Genomic DNA, 24,550 nt, shown 5'->3' with positions numbered 1-24,550 from the left:
CTCTTCCAAAAAATCCTCTGGGAATTTTTCTGGAACTTCTCCAGAAGTTTCTCTGGGAATTCCTCCAGGAATAATTTCTCCAAAAAATCCTCCAGGAATTCCTCCAGAAATTTCTCCAGGAATTTCTCCAGAAATTTCTCCAGAAATTTCTCTAGGAATTGCTCCAGGAATACCTCCGGTTATTCCTCGGTCCCGGTTATTCCTCTGAGAATTCCTTCAGTATGTTCTCTGAGAATTCTTCAGGAATTCCTCTGGAAATTCCTCCAAGAATTCCTCTGAGAATTCCTCCCAGAATTCCTATGGGAATTCCTTCGGGAATTCTCCCAGGTATTCCTTTGGAAATTCCTCTAGGAATTGCTTTGGTAATTGCTCAAGGAATATCTTTGGGAATTCTTCCCGGAATTCCTCTGAGAATTCGTCCAGGAATTCCTGTGGAAATTCTTCCAGGAATGCATCTGAAATTCCTCTGGGAATTCTTCCTGGAATCCCTCCAAGAATTTCTCCAGAAATTTCTCCAGATATTTCTCCAGGAATGTCTCTAGGAATTCCTGCGGGAATTCCTCCGGGAATTCCTCCCGGAATTACTCCGAAAATTCCTTCATAAATTCCTCCAGGAATTTCTTCGGAAATTCCTTCGGAAATTTCTTCGGGAATTTCCGCACAAATTCCAGAAGGAAGTTCGGGAGGAAATTTCAAAGGAATTCCTGCAAAAAAGTCAAGAGATATTTCAGGACGTATTATGGAACTTAAAGAATGGGAATGCCCCTCATCACCCTACCACCATCCGAGGGCCACTTTCTTGCACGCTCAACTCGGTGGACTGTGTCAAGCAGTTTTAGACTCAGCACGAATTCGTTTTTCCCCGCACAACTTTCCATTCCTAAGATTGGGCATTGAGACGGCGGCGGCAGCCTCGGCAGGACAGACAAACTGTCTGCCCACCTTCCCAACCAAACCAGGACATCGGACGACGGACGGACGGGGCAAAAGCATCAGGACAACATTCAAAAAGTTTGCTTCCTGATTGCATTCTTTGGAATAAGTGCTTATGGAGCGGTGCTGCTACTGCTACAGAGTCGTTGCTCGGCTCTAGGCGCAAGGAGAAAAAGAACAGTTTGCAAAAATCGCTTCAACAAACTCCCATTGAAAGGGGTGCTGCGCTGGCGGGTGAGGATGGGATTGTTGTTTGGCCCATCCGTACTATCATGTGTACGACGTAGGTACAACTGCCGGAAAAGAATCGCTACCGTACACACAAATTGGGCTGCCTCAGATAGACCCGGACTGAATAAAACTGGGCGAGGGAAGAAAAAAGTAGTCCAAAAGTACAAACATATCATTTCCATTTAACGACCCGAAATGGCTTGTACTGTACTTTTTTGTGTTTTCTCATGGGAGGTTTTGGGATGTCTTAGGGAGCATTGAGAGAAGGTATGCAATTTCCGGTTGTGTAGTTTTGATTTTTCGAAGAAGTAATGGGAGATTAGAAGTAACGAGGTTTAGTTGTGCAGACTGTGTCATGAAGCTTTTTAAAACTTTATGCTCAATCCTATGCAAGACAGATCTTACAAAACAAGTATTACATAAGTGACCTGATTTCGGCAGCCCCTTTCCGGAACAAATGTTTTGCTCCCTTTTAAAATTTAAACAAATATTCATACTTTTTATCTTTCTTTGTTCTGCCTGTATTCAACTGTACGTAAGTACAACGTTCAGGCTACATTTCATTTTTCCATCTGAAACTCGAAGTACCGACACCACCTACCCAGCGAGAAAAGATTCATACCTATAGGTTAAGGGCCCATATAGCCGAGGCGGTAAACGCACGGGTATTCAGCATGACCATGCTGAGGGTGACGGGTTCGATTCTTGGTCGGTCCAGGATCTTTTCGTAAAGGAAATTTCCTTGATTTCCTTGGGCATAGAGTATCTTCGACCTTCGTGCCTGCCACACGATATACACATGCAAAATGGTCATTGGCAGAGGAAGCTCTCAGTTAATAACTGTGGAAGTGCTCATAGAACACTAAGCTGAGAAGCAGGCTTTGTCCCAGTGAGGACGTTACGCCGTCCTTTACGAAAAGATCCTGGACCGACCGGGAATCGAACCTGTCACCCTCAGCATGGTCATGCTGAATACCCGTGCGTTTACCGCCTCGGCTATATGTTCAATAGAGTGTTAGGCCCTAAAACCATGTAATTTGGGAATATTTGTTATGAGGAAGACGTCCGGAGTCCAAAAACGGCGACCAGAATATCAAACATGGCGATCTAGGATCCAAGATGTCAGCTCAAAATGCAAGATGGCGTATATATGGGTATATATGGTATTGGGAAGATGACTGGAGTTCAAGAATGGTGACCAGGATATCCCAAATTCAAGATGGTGGCTGTCTAAAGGTGTTTTAGGCGCCTAAACCACGCAATATGAGTATATTTAGTATGAGGAAGATGTGGAAGTCCGGAGTCCGAACTTTTATTATTTTCCACCAAACTATTATATTATGTTATGATAAAACATACCCTGATCCATACTTATAACATCGGTCCAAATATCATTATTATTGATTTTGGTTCACATTCAAATCATGAGTGAAGGCCGAAAGTAACAGGGAAGTAAATATTTAAAATGCAAAAAGCTTTGACAAATACTCCACGATGCAGGAATCCAACATTTTCTCTTAAGGTTGAAGGATTCGTCATTTACATATTCGTCATTATTGAAAATTCAAAAGCAGTTTTCTCGTTCAAAACTGACATTTCCGCATTGAAAAGGTGTTCACTGTACTTCATTCTCCACCCGCAATACAGTGAATACCTTTTCATTGCGAAAATTTCAGTTTTGAACGAGAAAATTGCTTCCGAATTTTCAATGATGACGATTATGTAAATGACGAATCCTTCATCTTGAATGCAACAACTTTTCCACATATCGAGAGGCTTTTTAGTGAGAATTAACGATAAATTCGAGATTCGACAGAAAATCAGCTTCGTCAAAAGTTGCATGACCTGTAGGTACACTTTTCCAATTTATCTTATCGGATTTTACATCACATAACCGCTGACGTGCTTGGTGGTTCAGTGGCTATCGCTTCTAATTCATATGCAGAAGGTCCTGGGTTCAATCAATGGCTCGTCCCTCCTAGTTTGAATCTTTCTTTGTACTTTTTCGATGCTTGTTCATAACTATCGATAACGCTAGAAACGGATTGGGAAATATTCGTTTCCCTTCCTTCCAAAAGTACGTGTTGTCATGGTAAACTCTGAGTTGGGTAGGGTAGGTAATCAAACTTTGAACTAGTCAAAATGTAATCTTAATTTGAACTATTTTGAAATTCATTGAAATGACGTACTTTTTGGGCAAATATTGTCCCGAAAAAGATGTCAAACAGTTTTCCGTAATATAATCTGATAACGAAAGCTTTAAAAGCATTGAAAAAAGCGTTTTTGCCATCGAAAATAAGCAATTGAAAAATCACTGTGATTTCACCTATTTCCCCCCAGAGAAAGCCAATTTTCGGTGCACCCATACAGCTCATGCATTGCATCACACGCAATAAGTGAATACGTCAAATGAAAGCTTATTTATCGTAGAATCGACCAAACGAATAATATTCCGCATTAATTGTCATAAAATTATCAAATTTAAGTGATTCTTACTTGGAGAATGTTATCTTAAGTTGAACCATTTGTAATCTAAATTTGAACTAGTGAACGGGGGTGAGCTTCTAGTGTTGGCCGGTAGATTGCGCTAGTGGTTGTAGTATCCAGAGATGACAGAGTAGAAAAAGCGATATATTCTTAGTTTTATTTTGTATTGCATTTTCTTAGCGTACACGCATGCGTTTATCTTAGCGTGCATGAATGGAATTTTATAAACGTGCTCACGGGCTAACGCCCGTAACGCACCCTAAACGTCAGATACATTGACTCGTGCATGATAGATGAGGATGATGCTTCAGTTTAGTGAATATTGTTGTGACGGACGGATGTTCGTCGTCGTGCGCGTTAGAATTTAGAAATACAATTCGGCTGATGGCGGATCGGCCGAATGGTAAAAAAAAATAGTGATCGGATACCACAATGGCGCAGCCGGTTTGGAGCCGTAGCGCTCCCACTGTTTTGTAAAGTGCTAAAAGGTTTGTATTATTGTGAAAAGGAAACAGATTCCCCCGGTAAGACTTCCTGACGGAAAATCAGTGGAGTAGGCCGGGAGTTGAAAAAGAAAATATTCCCCCGGTAAGACTTCCTGACGGAAAATCAGTGGAGTAGGCCGGGAGTTGAAAAAGAAAATATTCCCCCGGTAAGACTTCCTGACGGAAAATCAGTGGAGTAGGCCGGGAGTTGAAAAAGAAAATATTCCCCCGGTAAGACTTCCGACGGAAAATCAGTGGAGTAGGCCGGGAGTTGAAAAAGAAAATATTCCCCCGGTAAGACTTCCTGACGGAAAATCAGTGGAGTAGGCCGGGAGTTGAAAAAGAAAATATTCCCCCGGTAAGACTTCCTGACGGAAAATCAGTGGAGTAGGCCGGGAGTTGAAAAAGAAAATATTCCCCCGGTAAGACTTCCTGACGGAAAATCAGTGGAGTAGGCCGGGAGTTGAAAAAGAAAATATTCCCCCGGTAAGACTTCCTGACGGAAAATCAGTGGAGTAGGCCGGGAGTTGAAAAAGAAAATATTCCCCCGGTAAGACTTCCTGACGGAAAATCAGTGGAGTAGGCCGGGAGTTGAAAAAGAAAATATTCCCCTGGTAAGACTTCCTGACGGAAGAAGGGCAGTGGAGTAGGCCGGGAGACAAGAACAAATGATTCCCCGGAAAGGCTCCCAGACGGAAGGACAGAAGAGTAGCCCGAAAGGAAAAACAAGAAGATTCCCCGGAAAGGCTCCCTGGCTAAAGGGCAGAGGAGTAGCCCGGGAGGTATGATCACAGACAAACAGAGGATGTGTGATGATGATCACAGACAAACATAGGATGTGTGATGATGATCACAGACAAACAGAGGATGTGTGATGATGATCACAGACAAACAGAAGATGTGTGATGAAGATCACAGACAAACAGAGGATGTGTGATGATGATCACAGACAAACAGAGGATGTGTGATTATGATCACAGACAAACAGAATGTGTGACGATGATCACAGACAGAGGATGTGATGATGATCACAGACAAACAGGATGTGTGATGATGATCACAGACATACAGAGGATGTGTGTCGATGATCACAGACAAACAGAGGATGTGTGATTATGATCACAGACAAACAGAGGTTGTGTGATGATGATCACAGACAAACAGAGGATGTGTGATTATGATCACAGACAAACAGAGGACGTGTGATGATGATCACCTGTGATGATTATCACAGACAGAGGATTTGTGATGATGATCACAGACAAACAGAGGATGTGTGATGATGATCACAGACAAACAGAGGATGTGTGATGATGATCACAGACAAACAGAGGATGTGTGATGATGATCACAGACAAACAGAGGATGTGTGATGATGATCACAGACAGAGGATTTGTGATGATGATCACAGACAAACAGAGGATGTGTGATGATGATCACAGACAAACAGAGGATGTGTGATGATGATCACAGACAAACAGAGGATGTGTGATGATGATCACAGACAAACAGAGGATGTGTGATGATGATCACAGACAAACAGAGGATGTGTGATGATGATCACAGACAAACAGAGGATGTGTGATAATGATCACAGACAAACAGAAGATGTGTGATGATGATCACAGACAATTAGAGGATGTGTGATGATGATCACAGACAAACAGACGATGTGTGATTATGATCACAGACAGAGGATTTGTGATGACGATCACAGACAAACAGAGGATGTGTGATGATGATCACAGACAAACAGAAGGTGTGTGATGAAGATAACAGACAAACAGAGGATGTGTGATGATGATCACAGACAAACAGAATGTGTGATTATGATCACAGACAAACAGAGGACGTGTCATGATGATCACAGACAAACAGAGTCACAGACAGAGGATTTGTGATGATGATCACAGACAAACAGAGGATGTGTGATGATGATCACAGACAAACAGAGGATGTGTGATGATGATCACAGACAGAGGATTTGTGATGATGATCACAGACAAACAGAGGATGTGTGATGATGATCACAGACAAACAGAGGATGTGTGATGATGATCACAGACAAACAGAGGATGTGTGATGATGATCACAGACAAACAGAGGATGTGTGATAATGATCACAGACAAACAGAAGATGTGTGATGATGATCACAGACAATTAGAGGATGTGTGATGATGATCACAGACAAACAGACGATGTGTGATTATGATCACAGACAGAGGATTTGTGATGACGATCACAGACAAACAGAGGATGTGTGATGATGATCACAGACAAACAGAAGATGTGTGATGAAGATCACAGACAAACAGAGGATGTGTGATGATGATCACAGACAAACAGAGGATGTGTGATGATGATCACAGACAAACAGAGGATGTGTGATTATGATCACAGCTGTGATGATGATCACAGACAAACATAGGATGTGTGATGATGATCACAGACAAACAGACGATGTGTGATTATGATCACAGACAGAGGATTTGTGATGACGATCACAGACAAACAGAGGATGTGTGATGATGATCACAGATAAACAGAGGATGTGTGATGATGATCATAGACAAACAGAGGATGTGTGATGATGATCACAGACAAACAGAGGACGTGTGATGTTGATCACAGACAAACAGAGGATGTGTGATTATGATCACAGACAAACAGAGGACGTGTGATGATGATCACAGACAAACAGAGGATGTGTGATGATGATCACAAACAGAGGATGTGTGATGATGATCACAGACAAACAGAGGATGTGTGATGATGATCACAGACAAACAGAGGATGTGTGATGATGATCACAGACAAACAGAGGATGTGTGATTATGATCACAGACAAACAGAATGTGTGACGATGATCACAGACAGAGGATGTGATGATGATCACAGACAAACAGGATGTGTGATGATGACCACAGACATACAGAGGATGTGTGTCGATGATCACAGACAAACAGAGGATGTGTGATTATGATCACAGACAAACAGAGGTTGTGTGATGATGATCACAAACAAACAGAGGATGTGTGATTATGATCACAGACAAACAGAGGACGTGTGATGATGATCACCTGTGATGATTATCACAGACAGAGGATTTGTGATGATGATCACAGACAAACAGAGGATGTGTGATGATGATCACAGACAAACAGAGGATGTGTGATGATGATCACAGACAAACAGAGGATGTGTGATGATGATCACAGACAAACAGAGGATGTGTGATGATGATCACAAACAGAGGATGTGTGATGATGATCACAGACAACCCAAGTAGCACTTGTAACTTAGGAAATATTTTAGAAAAATGTTAAAGATTGCATAGCCGTTTCACTTCAGACTAATGGTAACAAATCTATTTTTGCAGTACACATTGTGGTTGCTCAGATATTACAATGCAACCTTCATTTTGCATAAGCTACATTAATGTCACACAGTGGCTGCCGTGAAACATGCTCTGGAACTGTCAAATTCCAAAAGTTACATTCTTGACATCATCCTGTTACATTGAAACCAAACACCAAAACAAATTACCAGACCAGTTGCTGAGAAGTCAATGTTTGGTTACCATGTATCATGTTACCAAAAGTCGTTTCCAAATGACGACAGTGTAACTTTTTGTTGTTACATTGTAAACACATATAAGACGCACAAAAATGTTCGATTACTTGGTCACAAATGTGCAACTTACCAGTTACTAACAGGTTGAGTTCAGCACTGCATGTCAAAAGTATCAACTAATTAGATATGTTTGTATGCTAAAACTTAAACAACAAATTCGATGTTTTCACCTTATTATATAAAAGATGCATCTGAAAATACTTGCTTCAAATCCTGTAGTGTAGAGTCCTGTATAAAACAATGTATAATGATATTTGCAGACATATAACCGGCAATGTAGGTTCAGTTCAGTAATCACAATGGCGATTACTTGTTTCAGTTACAAAAAAACTGACATAAAATTGCTTTCAGTTATGATTTTGGAGTTTTAGTCAAACAAAATAGAAAAGAAAACTTACCACATTTGACAAAAAAGGCCTGGCAAGCCTAGTATCCTTCTTCCCGTTCAAAAACCGTATAAAATTTCAGTGAGTCATGCAAATGCATATGCTGAAATTAATGAATTTCGCAAGCGCGCGTGTTTTCCGTTAGTAAAACTGGCAATTTCACCGGAAAAATACAATTGCCAGGCTCATTTAGGATACCGACCAAAAACATTTCCATTTTATTTGAGAGGCACTTTATTCAATCGCCATTGCCATGCATGGTAGGTCCATCATCATCATTTTTCATAGTTGTTATGTAATAAACTTTGAGTTTATTTTTCTATCGCAGTGTAAACAAACTACATTACACATTGGTTACCATCTAATATCTTATGCAACGAACCACATGTTGCATAAAGGCTCCACCTCCTGCGCTTTTTCGGTTGCACAGCTGTGGGAATCGATGTTGCAGTAATTTAGAATCGACTTTTGCATTTGTTGCATAGAAATTACCGTGATTTAGTTGTAACAAAGTGTGCTGCTTGGGAAACAGAGGATGTGTGATGATGATCACAGACAAACAGAGGATGTGTGATGATGATCACAGACAAACAGAGGATGTGTGATTATGATCACAGACAAACAGAATGTGTGACGATGATCACAGACAGAGGATGTGATGATGATCACAGACAAACAGGATGTGTGATGATGACCACAGACATACAGAGGATGTGTGTCGATGATCACAGACAAACAGAGGATGTGTGATTATGATCACAGACAAACAGAGGTTGTGTGATGATGATCACAAACAAACAGAGGATGTGTGATTATGATCACAGACAAACAGAGGACGTGTGATGATGATCACCTGTGATGATTACCACAGACAGAGGATTTGTGATGATGATCACAGACAAACAGAGGATGTGTGATGATGATCACAGACAAACAGAGGATGTGTGATGATGATCACAGACAAACAGAAGATGTGTGATGATGATCACAGACAAACAGAGGATGTGTGATAATGATCACAGACAAACAGAAGATGTGTGATGATGATCACAGACAATTAGAGGATGTGTGATGATGATCACAGACAAACAGACGATGTGTGATTATGATCACAGACAGAGGATTTGTGATGACGATCACAGACAAACAGAGGATGTGTGATGATGATCACAGATAAACAGAGGATGTGTGATGATGATCATAGACAAACAGAGGATGTGTGATGATGATCACAGACAAACAGAGGACGTGTGATGTTGATCACAGACAAACAGAGGATGTGTGATTATGATCACAGACAAACAGAGGACGTGTGATGATGATCACAGACAAACAGAGGATGTGTGATGATGATCACAAACAGAGGATGTGTGATGATGATCACAGACAAACAGAGGATGTGTGATTATGATCATAAACAAACAGAGAATGTGTGACGATGATCACAGACAGAGGATGTTTAATGATAATCACAGACAAACAGAGGATGTGTGATGATGATCACAGGCAAACAGAGGATGTGTGATGATGATCACAAACAGAGGATTTGTGATGATGATCACAGACAAACAGAGGATGTGTGATGATGATTACAGACAAACAGAGGATGTGAGATGATCACGGACATACATGGGATGTGTGATGATGATCACAGACAAACAGAGGATGTGAGATGATGATGATGATCATATTGATGATGATGATGATTTTTTGCCATAAGAGTAGAGAGGAAGGCGGATGTAGTATCCAGAGATGACAGAGTAGAAAAAGCGATATATTCTTAGTTTTATTTTGTATTGCATTTTCTTAGCGTACACGCATGCGTTTATCTTAGCGTGCATGAATGGAATTTTATAAACGTGCTCACGGGCTAACGCCCGTAACGCACCCTAAATGTCAGATACATTGACTCGTGCATGATAGATGAGGGATGCTTCAGTTTAGTGAATATTGTTGTGACGGACGGATGTTCGTCGTCGTGCGCGTTAGAATTTAGAAATACAATTCGGCTGATGGCGGATCGGCCGAATGGTAAAAAAATAGTGATCGGATACCACAGTGGTTGCTTTGTTTACTATTGGGGGATGAAAAATTCCAAATTTTGTTTCCAAATTCCCAAAGAATTTCGAACATTCTGAGCTGAGATTCCACTGCCAAATGAAAAATAGGTATGAGAATTAGCAGATTCATGTGATTTTTAATTGTTTAGCATGGAATTGGCTGTTTTGTGAGTTGCTCGAGCTGCTGCCGCCAGTAGTTCAAATTAAGATTAAAATTGGTTCAAATTATGATTACGATGGTTCAAATTAAGATTAAAATCATTGTTGATGAAAAATCGAATATTTCAATGAAATTCGGTGCAAATACATACTTTTTATCATTTAACAGAAAGCTTATACCCGTAGCTTTCATGTACATACGATTTTGCCGTAGTTAATTATTTTCATGTGGGAGAAAAAATCACTTAAAATTTGCACTGCTTCAGGAAGCCGCAATTTGGTTCAAATTTTGATTACCTACCCTACTCAAATTTCCAAATAATAGGTGCCCCTATGCTGATACGCCTCCATGAAAATGATTTCCATGAGTTTTTTTTTACTGAATGTAATTATCGTAAAAGTGGCATTCTTGCAGGAGATCGGCTGAAATTTTATTTTAAAATTTCCTCCGAGAATTATCTTAGAAAGATTTTTTTTTCATGCCCTTTTTTACAATTTTACCTAGGATTTACCTACTGAAGGTAAATTTTACAGAAATTCTTTTTGGAGTTGTTACAGGATTTATCAAACATTCTATTAAATTTTATTGACAGAAGACTCTTGCAGGATGCCCTAGAATAACTTCAGCAAGATTTTTTCCTAAAATTCCTTAAGGCATCATTCTAGAATCAATTCCTGTCCATGTATTTTCTTCTTTCTTGTCTCCACGAATTTTCCTTGGGTCTTCGTCAGGAGTTTAACAATAAATTCCTCAAAAGATTCATCTTGAAAAAACTAGACCACGGGCTTCGTCTGAAATTCATTCAGAAAATCCACCTAGAATTTCTGTTGGGATTTTTAAGCAAATTTCTTCAAGGATTACAACAGAAATTTGTGCATGTATTTCTTCATGAATATAAACAGATCCATAGGAATTCTATCAAATTTATGATAGTAAAATTCTCCATAAGTTTTCTTTTATTTTATTCAAAATATTAGAGCGCGATTGCATGAAATAAGCTCGGTGTCTTCAGAGAACTTACTCAGCATAAATTAAAGAACTAGTGCGCTGAAGACACCACCTCGATTTGAATTTCTCACTTATGGACACTTATTGCTCAGCCTAGTGATGAACTAAATGCATAATATGCTCCAAAATATATTCCAGAAGATTGTTTTTGTCAGAGATTCGTAGATTCATTTAGAAATTCCTGCAGGATGTTCCTTCACGATTTTTCTCCAGGAACTCTTCTTAATTTTTTGTACTTGAATTTCTTCACAGGTTCCTCCAAGTATTGCTTCATATATTCAGGGATTCTCTCTTGTATTTAGTTAGAAATTCCCCTAGAAAATTCTCAAGAGGTTTTCCTGAAAGTTTCTCTGGGGTGATTCTCCAGAAGATCCTCCAATGTATATTTTCTCAGGGATTGCTGAGGATTTATTCAGACCTTTCTTCAGAGATTCCTTCCAAAGAGAATTTTCAAAGCTTTTCTTAACAATTGCTACATAAAATATTTCGTAATACATTCTTTGGCATATACCATTTTTTTGCAGTTTTATTTTTTTTTTCGATTTTTTTATAAATAGCTGCATATGATTCTCCTGATCTTCAATATTTTTTTTCTGTTTCTATAGAATTTTCTTCAAAAGTTTCTCCATGCAATTTTCAAATCTTTCCAGAATTAGAATTTTTTTTCAGGTATTTCTGAATAACCCTCCAGGAAATACTCATAAATTTATTGACGGCTTTGAAAAGACACTACACCATCTTCAACCAGAGGTTGTACAGACTGAACGAGCAATAACATGAGACAACGGACAACACACGAAATACCCAGTGGTACAACGGAGAATTTTCCGTTTGACGAAAAATTTTCACCGACTGGAGCGGGTATTGAACTCACACGCGGTTGGACTGACGTTTCTAACCGCACGGCCACGAAGCCCACTTTCTTCAACAATTGCACCAGTTCCTTTGTCCTAAATTTTTGCAGTGATTTCTGCAGACATTTTTAGAATATTTCTTCACAAATGTCCCCAGGAAGCCCTCCAGAAATTTCTCAATTAATTTGTCCTTGAAATAACTTCCAAAGTTTCTCCTGCACAGACAGTTCTTCTTATTCTTCTTCTTTATGGCTGTACGTCCCCTGCCTCGCTTCAATTTAGTGTTCTATGAGCACTTCCATAGTTATTAATTGAAGGGCTTTCTTTGCCTGCCATTGCATGAACTTGTATATTGTGAGGCAAGTACAATGTTACACTATGCCCAGGGAGTCGAGAAAATTTTCCCGACCGGAACGGGAATCGATCCCGCCGTCTCCGGATTGGCGATCCAAAGCCTTAACACTAGGCTAACTGGAGACCCCTGAATCCATTCCTGTCCATGTATTTTCTTGTGGAAACTTCTCCAGTGGCTATACCAGAGATTTTTTTTAGAAATTCTTCGTCAGGAGTTTAACAAGAAATTTTCAGGGAACCCTCATAAATTTATTGACGGATATCGTCAAGAATTGCACCAGTGCCTTTCTCTTAAATTGTTGCAGAGATTTCTGCAGACATGTTTGGAAGATGCATTCACAAATGTCACCAGGAATCCCTCCAGAAATCTCTCAATTAATTTCTTCTTGGAATTACTTCGGGTAAAATATGGTGCAATCTATTTTTTCTGGATATCCTGTTCATGAGTTTAGATCCTGAAGTCTACTGGTGTAATGGTAACTTCTTTCATTATACATACAATTTGTAATTTATCATGTCCAGCACGTCTTCTGAATGTTCAATGGTCAGCTGGGGTCATCCAAACTATTATAATGTTCGAAATCTGGCATCTATAGGCTTTATAAGATTATTTAACATAACTCGAGTCCAGATCTCATGCCCGTGCTTGAGAAACTACTGCCATAGCCATAGATTCATGAAAACTGAGCTCCAGAACACTTAGGATGACACAGAATACCAAAATATTTCTAAGTATGCCATGTGACCTTGAAATATTCAGTGAGCATGATTGATTATGTAGGGTTACTCATTGTAACGGGAAAGAATTTTTAAATCAATGTTAAATGGAAGCTCTTAGTTGTTGAGATATTCAGTAATACTCCTTAAATGTATTTTGGAATGGTTCTAAGTTTCACAGAAGTTCACGCATATGGGTGGGTTACCCTAGGTAACGTAACTTTTCATAGCACAAACAATGACTGCAACGAATACAGATTTCAAACAATAAGAGTGCAGAGGTTCATGGAGCCTATTTGGTTTTCGTAACGTTATTCTCTAGAACGAAATCACCCATAATATCCCAAAAATTCATAACATCGCATATTGTTCGTCTAACTTCTTTCGTAAATACAGTTGATTTTATAACACTACTTTACCTAGGGGCAAAAGCTATTATCACAAGTGTAGACCATGAGTTATGGTCTCTGGAGTAGTTTGATTGATCTGGAATATCTCAAAAGTATCTTGGAGTGACTCATAAAAGGCCTACAGATTACAGTTGGATGTGTAATGTTACAGTTTATTATGAAATAATTACTGTTACTGTCAAGAGATAAACTTCAGGACAGTTTGGATGACCCCAAATGTCGCCAATGTTTATAATAATACTAGCTGACCCGGCAAACCTTGTATTGCCCATTTTAAATGTGCTGGTGTAGTTTTTTTTTTTTACAATCATCTACCGCATTTAATATTAATTTTATTGTGTTGTTATTGAAATTCTTCGCATCTCATGCATATTTTAGTAATGTCACAGTTTTTTTAAATAAATTATGTAGTTGATTTTCCCAACTTTTTCTACATCTAAGCATAACCATCCTGAAAACGAATTGAACCGTATAAAATCATGCCGACCGTTCTAATATTTCATCGACTACAAAGGGCATGCAAAGTCAGTTGTATATTTAATAGAACATCGTGTAGGTATAGAATATAATAGAACAGAACATGCTTTTTACCTGAGAAATAAACAGTTTGTGTTTGAATTTTCCGAACAAATTTTATCTATGGTTTAATTTTTGCAAAGAGAATTCCACCCTTTCATAACAGTGTACAATTCCTGGAGAAATCCTTGGAGGAATCCCTGGATTCTTGGAACAATGAATGTATAAACTCCGGGAGGATGATTTCCTGGAGAAATTCCTAAATAAATTGCCGTTGTAATTCCTGGACGATTAACTGGATCAATTTTTGCAAGATTTCCTGAGGTAATTCCTACAGGAGTTCCTAGAATTCCTGGTGGAATTCTTAAAGGTATTCCTGGAGGAGTCCTAGAATCAAATTCTGAAGAAATGCCTGAAAGAATCCTTGGAGGAATCCCCATGAAAATCCCTGGAGGAACTCCTGGAGGTATTCCTAAAAGAATTCCTGGAGGGAATCCTAGAGCGATCCCTAGAAGATTCCCTAGCGAAGCTCCCGTAGGAATGCCTGGAGACATGCCTGTGCGAATTCCTGGAGGAATATCTAGAGAAATTCATTATGAAATCTTCAAAGGAACTCCTGGAGGAATTTCTGGAAAATTTTCTTGAGGAATCTCTGGAAAACTATCAGGTAGAATCCCTGGAGGAAGAATTTCTGGAGAAATTCTTCGAGGAATTCTTAAGAAATCTCCAGAAAAACTACTGGAGGAATCCCTGCAGACATTCCATTAGAAATTTCCAGAGGAATTTTTGGAGGAATTCTAGTAAAAATTCTTGGAGGAAATTTGGATGAATTATTTTAGGAATCATCATAGGAATTCCTGGAGGATTATTTGGTCTGGAATTTCTGGTAAATTCCTGGACTAATTCCTGAAGGAATTCCTGGATGAAATGCTGGAGGAAATTCTGGTGATATTTCTGGAGGGATCTTTTGAACCAATTCCTGGAGAAATCTCTGGAGGAATCCTTGGAGGAATACCTGGAGGAGAAATTTCTGGAAAAAAAATCCTCAAGGAAACTCTGGATGAATTCCCGGAGGAATCCCTTGAAAAACTCATGGAGGAATTACTAATGAAATTCTTGAAAAAATTTCAAAAATGAATCCTTGGGAGGATTTTCTGGATCAATTTTTGGGGTAATTCCTGGAGGTACTCTTGGTGGCAATCCTAGAGGAAATGCCTGGATGAAATTCAGAATTCTTGAGGTGAATTCTGCAGGATTTCCTGGGGTAATACCTGGTGTAATTCTTAAAGGTATTCCTGGAGGAGTCCCAGAATTAAATCCTGAAGGAATGCCTGGAAGTATTTCTAAAAAAATTCCTGGAGGAATTCTCAAAATAATTCGTGGTGGAAATCCAAGAGCAATCCCTAGAGGAACTCCTGAAAGAATGCCTGGAGGAATTTCAGTAGAAATACCTAAGAGATTTCCTGGAGAAATCTCTAGAGAAATTCCTTGAGCTATTTTCTAAGGAACTCCTGGAGGAATTTTATAGAGTAATCCTTAGAGGAATTTCTGGAGTATTTTCTTGAAGAATCACTGGAGAACTTTCAGGAAGAATCCCTGGAGGAATTCTGGGACAAATCCCTGAAAGAATTCCTGGAGGAGTTTCTGGTGGAATCTCTAGAGGAATTGCTGGAATACCTGGAGGAATTTCTAGAGGAATCTCTGGAGGACTATATAGAGTAATTCCTGGAAGAATCCCTGTAGGATTTTTTAGACGAATCCCTGAAGAAGTTCACAGAGGAATCCTGGAACAACTCCTGAAGGAATTTCTGGAGGAATCCCAAAAAGAGTGCTTGGAGTATTTTTTTTTAATAATTCCGAAAGTTGTTCTTGAAAAAATCACAGATGGAATTCCCGGGTTAATTTCTGAAGAACCCCAATGAGGATTTCCTAAGGGAATCACAGGAGAGTTTTCTTAGCGAATTCTCGGAAGAATTTCTATAGGAATCGCTGGATAAAAAAATCTGAAGAAATCCATGTCTGCAATAATTTCTAGACGAATAATTGAAGGAACAATTGGATGTACTTTTAAATGAAAACAGGAGTGTTATGTTAGTGTAAGACAACCCCAGTTTACATCCAAATGGCAGTTAAAGGCAATTCCCCCGGTGATTTTTTAGATGTGTTGATCAGGAGTTCCTCAAAGATTCTGATATGCATACTTTCAGATTCTGATGTTACAACATAGAGTCTTTCATAAGTCTTCCTTTGAGAAGTTATGGATTCCCCAATGAATGTTTCGCTCATTCCTATGAAATCGTTTCCTCAGAAGCCTGCCGGTTAATGGCTCGCGTAATTTCCCAATTGTCAATTTAGAGCGCTACGCCCAAGGTGACCAAAAGCGCATCGCGTATGAATGCCAAAAATGGGTGCCGTCGTTGACTCCACGCCGTTGATAACCATCCAAGCGCCTGGTCATTCCGGGACTGCTTCTTCGGGACGAAGCTATCATTGCACCCCGTGGGTCAGAAACCCTCGACCTTTCTTCAGCGGCTATCGGGACACACCTGACCAGCCACCGCCGTATTTGCAACATCGTTGTCTAGCGTCCACGCCTCCACGATTAGATCCTGGAATCCACCCAAAGGTATCAATAAACTGCTCAGCTTGACCGTAAATACCTTGTAAAACGTTGGGTTCTCGCCTCCGAAAGCTCCCGCTTCATTCGCGTTGAGACCCGGTTCCCAAAAGAGACCGTGAGTGAACACCCCGGAGGCTGACGTCGGCTTGAACCAGCAGCCTGGGGATTTGGCCAAAAGTGAGGGTTCTATATGGTATTTAATTAATTCCTTCATAGTTCACCCGTTGAAAAACGCCTTGGTATCCTGCAGTAGGAAGAGTCCTTTTGTGCCTGTCCCGGCAGCAGCCGTTGGCCTGATTTGCAATTTGGGGCTTAGAGCCGTCCCCTTCTGGGTTAGCGCGGCCGATACCGGAGATAACAACTTGTATCAAAACAAACTGTATCAAACAATCCAAATTTGACAATTGTTGAGGTGACTGGAGCACCGTACTCTAGATTGGTTATGTTGCTTTTGACTGTTGATCTTTTCTCTCAGCACATTTTTGTTTCATTTGTATGGGAGCCCCCTTTCCAGTGGGGGGAGGGTTCTCACACTATGCTAAGAACCTTCCCTGGCCCAGAAAGTACCCACATACAAAATTTCACACCGATCGGTTCAGTAGTTTCCGAATGCATAGCGGTCAGACAGACAGACAGACAGACAGACGGAACTCCTAGTCGCTAACACGTAGCGGGATGACGAATTGCTTAACCCTCATTCCGCCACGAACCGTCATTCCGCCGCGGCGCTAACAAGAGATCCCGCTGCGGGATGACGGTTGTCGTTTAGCTATAAATATTTAAGAAATTTACTAAACAGAAAAAAAGGCAAAAGAAGCCCCGTGGTGCGAGTTTTGACTCTATATTACTGTAAGTGGCGCTGTAATAATGTGCTGACGCTTAGTTTAAGCGCGATTTGGCTGAATGTAGAAAAAATAAAAAAGACATGCAGCCGCTATAATAATATATATATATATAGATAGATATATATAGATAGATAGATAGATATATTGATTATGCAACGTTACTCAGTATATGTATCAGATATGGCTGCTGCAACGAGTGTAGACCTAAAGCTTCGAACGCTAAGGTAGTTTGGCTAATCTGGAATATCACTATAGGACCTCTAAATGATATTATAGATTTCAAGAGCTTCACAAATTCCAGCAGATTATGCAATGCTATTATTGATAACGAGAACACATAGTACTATTATTGTAGATTTGAAGTACTTCATTAAAGGACAGTTTGGAGGACCCTGAATGTCCCAAAAGTTTATAATAATAACAAGTAGACTTCAGATTGGTCTAGTTACCGCGGCTGGGGGCTGTCCATAAACCACGTGGTCATTTTTTTGGGACTTTTCAACCCCCCCGCGTGGTCATTAGTCCATACAAAATTTTTTATTTGTCCATACAAAATGGTCATTGGCCGAACCCCCCCCCCCCCCCCCTCATGACCACGTGGTTTATGGACAGCCCCCTGATTATGCAACGTTACTCAGTATAGCAGATATGGCTACGGTTATGAGTGCAGACTTGAAGTTTTGAAATCCAGGGTAGTTTGGCTGACCTGGAATATCTCTATAATGTCTAGCATTCTAGCAATGACATTTGATATTTCAAGAGCTTCACAGATCCCAGCAGATCATGCAATGCTATTATTTATGGCGAAAACACATAACATTATTCTTGTAGGTTTGAAGGGCTTCATTAAAGAACAGTTTGGTTGTGGTTGATTATGCAACGCTTGTCAGTATAGCAGATACTTATGGCTACTGCTACGAGTGTAGACCTGAAGTTCTGAACTCGAAGGTAGTTTGGCTGACCTGGAATTTCCCTGGAGTGTCTATAAATAATATTTGAGACTTTGAAAGCTTCACGGATCCCAGTTGATTTTGCAATGCTATAATTTATTATGAAAACACCTAAAGTTATTCTTGTAGATTTTAAGGACTTTACTACAGGGCAGTTGGGAACACCTAGAACATCCCAGAATATAAGATACCTGTCGATATGGAGGGATATCGGATGGAAATCCTAAAGGAATCTTCCTGGTCGAGTTTTAGAAGGAACTTATAGAAATCTACCCAACATAATTCTTGGAGAAGTTTTTGGTGAAATTTTCTAGGAAATATGTGAAGCCCTGGAAATTTCTTAAAAACCACTTGAAGAATTTCTGAAGGAAACTTTTAAATAATTTCTGCAGGAATCTTTGGAGGGTTTTCTAAATACATATTGAAGAAATTTCTAGCGGATTACTGGTTTTCTGAAGAAATCGCTGAGAGTTTTATGCAGAAATACTTTGGTGATTTCTTCTGATAAATCTCGTACAAATTTCTGATAAATTCTATGGAAGCATTTCTGGAGGAATCCTTGGAGAAATTACTGGAGGATCCTAAACAAGAAATTTAGTAGGAAGTTATAGAGTTCAAAATTCAAAATCTTTATAAAATTAAACCGTAAGAAATTATATCTAAACCAAAATAATAAGAAATTTCTGAGGGGCTAATTGAAATCGTTCTGGAAAACTTACAAAATCATTCTAGAATTTTTTTTATGACTCCAAAATATGTCAAGAATTTTTCAGAGGTTTATTCAATATTGTTTCACAAGTTTCTTCCAAGATTGCCAAAGAGGTTCCACGTGGGACTTTTGGGATTTCTTCAGAGATTTTTCTGAGTTTTCTCTAGGAATTACCCAAGTAACGCACTTGTCAGAAGAGTCACGACGGCGCAGGTTTTTGGTGCACAGAAGCTTCCAGTAATATTTTCTGAGATTCCTCCAGGAGTTCTTATTGATATTTTTCTAAATTTTTCTTCAGCGGTACCCTTTTGGAATGTCTTAAGAAGTATTTTTCCTGAAATTTCTTGAAAAGAACAATTGTCACGTCTATTGGAAGAAACTCAGAAGGGACTCCTGTAGGAAATCAACAAACAATGTTGGAAGGATTGCTCAGAGAAGTCCTATGAGAATTTCATGAGATACTTACAAAAGAATTCTATTCGGAACGCGCGGGAATAAGGAATTCCACAGAGAACTGAAGGGATCTCATAAGAGGCTGTTCATAAACCACGTAGTCCAACTTCTGGGTCAGAATTCCTTCCGGACTTTTTCTGGATTCCTCTTCGTTTTCCATCCTCCAGGAACTTTTTCTGGGGATCCTCTAGGAACAAATTCCAGGCTTCCTTCATGAAATCGGTTCAGGCTCCTTCATGACCCAATAACTCTCTCAGGAATTCTTTCAGGAACTCACTCCGGGAGATGACTAGAAGTTCCGATTGAACATCTTTCAGGATTTTTTTATGGAACGCGTAGACGAATTTCATATGGAACCTTTCTGGAAATCTCAGAAGAAACTGCTGGAAGAATCCCAGGGAGTACTTCTGAAAGAATCCTGAATGTTACTGAAAATATATTGAGTTATGGTGGAACCACAATCTAAATGCCTAGAAGGTTTTTGCAGAACGATTTCTATGAGGTTTGGGAAAAATTCCGGCAACAAATTGAAACATTAACATGTCATTTCTGTTTTATTCAAATGTTTACAACTTGTTTATACGTGAATTAAATCCGCTGAAAATGTTACCCTGGATTGCCTATATTGAAGATATTTGCAGAATTTCAAAAATTTCAGATAACTGCTAAAGTGTAGAATGAGCTAAATGTTCAAATACACGTTAATTAAAACAAAAAAAAAATAAGAGCTAAAAATGGTATAGAACTTTTTGTAAAACTTGATGTTTGAACAATTTTCTAAAACATATCCCAATATGTACTTAATGGAACATTTTGTTTTTTTTTTGTGTTTTAGCTTATACTTCAGACTTTTATATGCTGCTTTGTTTGAGGTTTTATATTCACTACAGAAATATGAAAAAAATGTATACATTCAAGGTTTTAGGTATATGGACATTTCTCAAATTTTGAGCAATAAAAGTGCCATGTATACACTTATTAAAAATCATTTATTGTAATATTTTAACACAGGATTTTATAAACCGCATAGAGCATGTAGAGCAGGTGTTATGCTTTTTTCGTTCAAATAATATGCTTTTAATACTAGAAAACCTTTAACAGATTACATGTGTTAAATATGGTAATTTTATAAACATCATCAACTACACAAGTAGATTTTAAAATTTACCGTAGTGGATAAATTAGCCCTTACAAGATTGCGTATCAAATGTTCATGTGTAAGGGTTTCCTCAAAAAAGATTGAAAATATTTCGTCCAAATTTAGAAGGTATTCCTTGGTAGAAGGTGCTGTCATGGTAAATTCATATTCCACCGTCTTATATACTGGTACGCCCCTGAGGAATTTGGCTTAATATTAAACTTTAATCATATTATTTGGATGCATTTTCTTAATCAGGAAGATAATTCCTTAGGATAGTATTTCGTGGATTCCTTGATAAAATTCAGATTTCTGAAATTTTTGTTGGAATTCCTCGAGAGCTTCCTTGATGAATTTCTCTATACATTCCCTAAGGGTTCTTTTCAGGAATTCCTCCAGAAAATACTCAAGAGATTTTTCTAGAACTTCCTCCAGGGGTTGGATCATGAACATCTCTTGGAATTTATAGAAACCATTCTTCAGGGATTTTTTTCCGGAGTTCCTTCAGAGATACTTCCAGGAGCTCCTTCAGAAATCACTTCAGGATTTATTTCTTAGCGTAATTTGTGTCCCAAGAAATTCTTCTTGGAATATCTGCACAGCATTTTTCAGTCGACATTGTTGCTTGAGAAATTCCTTCAAAACATTCATTTATTAAGAAATTTCTATAGGCAATTGCTTTACGAATTCACCCATTTGATTTAAATTTGCTCAAAGATATTGACATTTAACAAGAAATTCTTTCAAGAATACCTCCAGAAGTATCTTCAGGGTGTGATCCTAATCATCCTCCAGGGACCCTTTCAGAACTATATTGAGATTTATTCAAAATTTTCTCCAGTACCTGCAGATGCATGGTGTTTCTTCTCCAGGATTCTTTTCCCCTAACTTTCTCCAAGATTTTTTCATAGAATTCTTCTAGAAATTTCTCAAAATCCATTTCAAGAGTTCTTCCAGGTATTCCCCATAGATTCCTTCAGAAACTCCTCCAACGATTGTTTCTGAAATTACTTCAATAAAATTCGTTGAGAAATCTCTTCAGTAAATTTTCAAACATTCTTTAAGACATTCCTACAGGTTAGCCTTGACGAGTTACTCTCATATGCTTAATGAAATATAATAAAATACTTCTAAAACAATCTGTAGGGAAGTATCTGATAGAATTCCTGGAGGAATCTCTAAAGGAATTCATATAGATATTTCTGAAGGAACCGCAGGAGGAATTAAAAAAAATCTTCTAGACATATCTACGGTAACCTCTGACGAAAATTATCAAGAGTTTCCTGGAATCTCTGAAAATTCTCTAAAAAAAATCTGAAAATTAGAAAAATGCATGAAAAATTACAGAGAAATCCTTAACCTACTGAAGGAGTCTTAAGTGATATTTCTTAAGAAATTTCTTATTGAATTTTAGATGGAATCCATGGAGAATTTCTCAAAGAATCCTTGAAGAAATTTTGAAATGAATCCCTGGAGGATTACATGAAAGAACCTCCGAGAAGAGTTTTAGAAAGAGTCGCTTAAGAATTTCTGGAACCTCTCCCTCAGAAACTCTTGGTGGTATTCCTAAAAGGATTTCCTAAAAAAAATCTCGAGAAATCTAATAACAAAATTCATGAAAGAGTTTTCGGAGAAACTCGTGAACGTATTTTTAAAATAATCCATGAAATAATGTATGAAGAAACTCTAACCTTAAAGATTCCTATACAAATCTCATGAGAAATTCCCTAAGAAATTGATGTAAAACTTCTAGGAATTGTTTCTGAACAAATTTCTGATTTTCTTAGAGAATCCGGGCACAAATTCTTTAAGGTATTATTTGAAGAAATCCAGAACGAATTTCTGGTGAAGTACATGGAGGATTATCCGAAGAAACTCATGAAAGAATACTTTATGAATATCTGCAGAATTTTTTTGGAGAATTTCTTCTGGAATCGCTAAACAAAATCATGCAAAAACTTCTGGAGACATGCCATGAAGGAATTCATCAAAACAACCCTGAAAGAATTTTCGAAGCAACCGAAGGAGGAATTCTTGAAGGTGTTGAGGACCCTATTATAGCTACAGAATCCTTCTAATAGTTAGGTAATAGTGAGCTTGTAAATCTAAATAATTGTACACACACATAATGGGTTATGACCTTGACAACTTTCACCACACACTCTCCCTCATACAATCTCTTCATGGTAAAACAATGCCTTTTGTTATGTCTGCTATAAAAGATCATGCGTTCCCTTTGGTCGATCTCTTTTGCCGATCGACCACGCTGTAAGTAAGTGTAGTGAACCAAGTGTTAATAAATAGTTAGCAGGCATCAAATTTCTCACTCACGTGATCGGATTCCTCGGATTTATCCACCTCCGCGATCATGATTTATCACTGCATAGGATGAAAAATAAAAGTCTCTCACTCCAGCGCTCGCGATAATTCTCTTTCTCTCCATGCACAACTCACGGATAAACAACAAAGCATCAAAGTGTGTCCGAGTCACATGACGTCTCCACCGATGCACGAGATCACTTTTTCGACGTTTAGTACTGCCGTGTTTACATTTATTGTTCTTGTTTTCATGACCATCTATATAACATGGAACTGTTCAGACGTTAACCGGGTGAAGACGTGGGTTGGTGCAGACTTAGCAACCATTTTCTCCTGCGTCAACAAACGATTTGTGAGTGAGTACTAGTTGGAGAGAGCATACTTTAATCACACCAACACGGAAAGATCGATGTACACAGAGCAAGGAGTAACTTTCACGCAGCGATCGAAAAGACAAAAGATTTCATGCAAACTTGTGTGAAAATTCACGCAAATTTGTGTAACACCGGATCAGCACATTTTTTGTGCTGATCCAGTCGAACGCAAATATGAGTGAAAAATCCTTTGTCTTTTCGCAAGTTACTCATTCGCTGTGTACTTTCGTTTTAGGGTGAAGGAACCGGAGCGAGAGCCTTTTCAATCGGATATGGGTGTAAGGAAAATATCACTGCTTTATCCGGATAATATCGCTGTGTGATAGATCGGTACTCGCGTGAGTGAGGTAAAAATTTGATGCCTGATTGTTAGAGAATAGAAGAAGTTCGGTGTAATTCTTTCCGCATGACATTACAGAAGGAACCCCTCGGATTACTTCGAAAATGTAATTCCTGAAGTTATTTTTTTAGGGTAAACGTTTATAAATTACGTTACGCTATGAGGAAGGAGGGGGCTCAAGTGTGATAACCCATACACAAATTCCAGAAGAGAACCCATACAGAAAGTGTGCCGCAGGAGGGAGATGGTTAAAATGGATTTTTTTGCGTGACCTTTCCAGCCCTGTCATCCTCCTTAGTCACGGTTAGTCGACGACTAAGGAGCTTTATTTTTAAGTCAAAAACGATTTTTTTTTTAAATTCCTATGTTAAAGGGTTAATGTGATCATTATCACCACCCACGTGGTGCACATTTTCAAAAAATTAGGCTGTTCACTGTTAACGCCCTGACCGTACCAGATTGAATGTATATGGGATTTGACGTTATTCGGTACCCATGACCACCCCCTCAGGAGGCAAAATTATTTAAAATGTTATTTTTAACCATTTTGCGTAATTCAAGTTGAC

This window comes from Aedes albopictus, chromosome 3 (assembly GCF_035046485.1).
Source record: "Aedes albopictus strain Foshan chromosome 3, AalbF5, whole genome shotgun sequence".
Classification (NCBI taxonomy): Eukaryota; Metazoa; Arthropoda; class Insecta; order Diptera; family Culicidae; genus Aedes; species Aedes albopictus.
Note: the sequence above shows the minus strand (reverse complement) of the source record.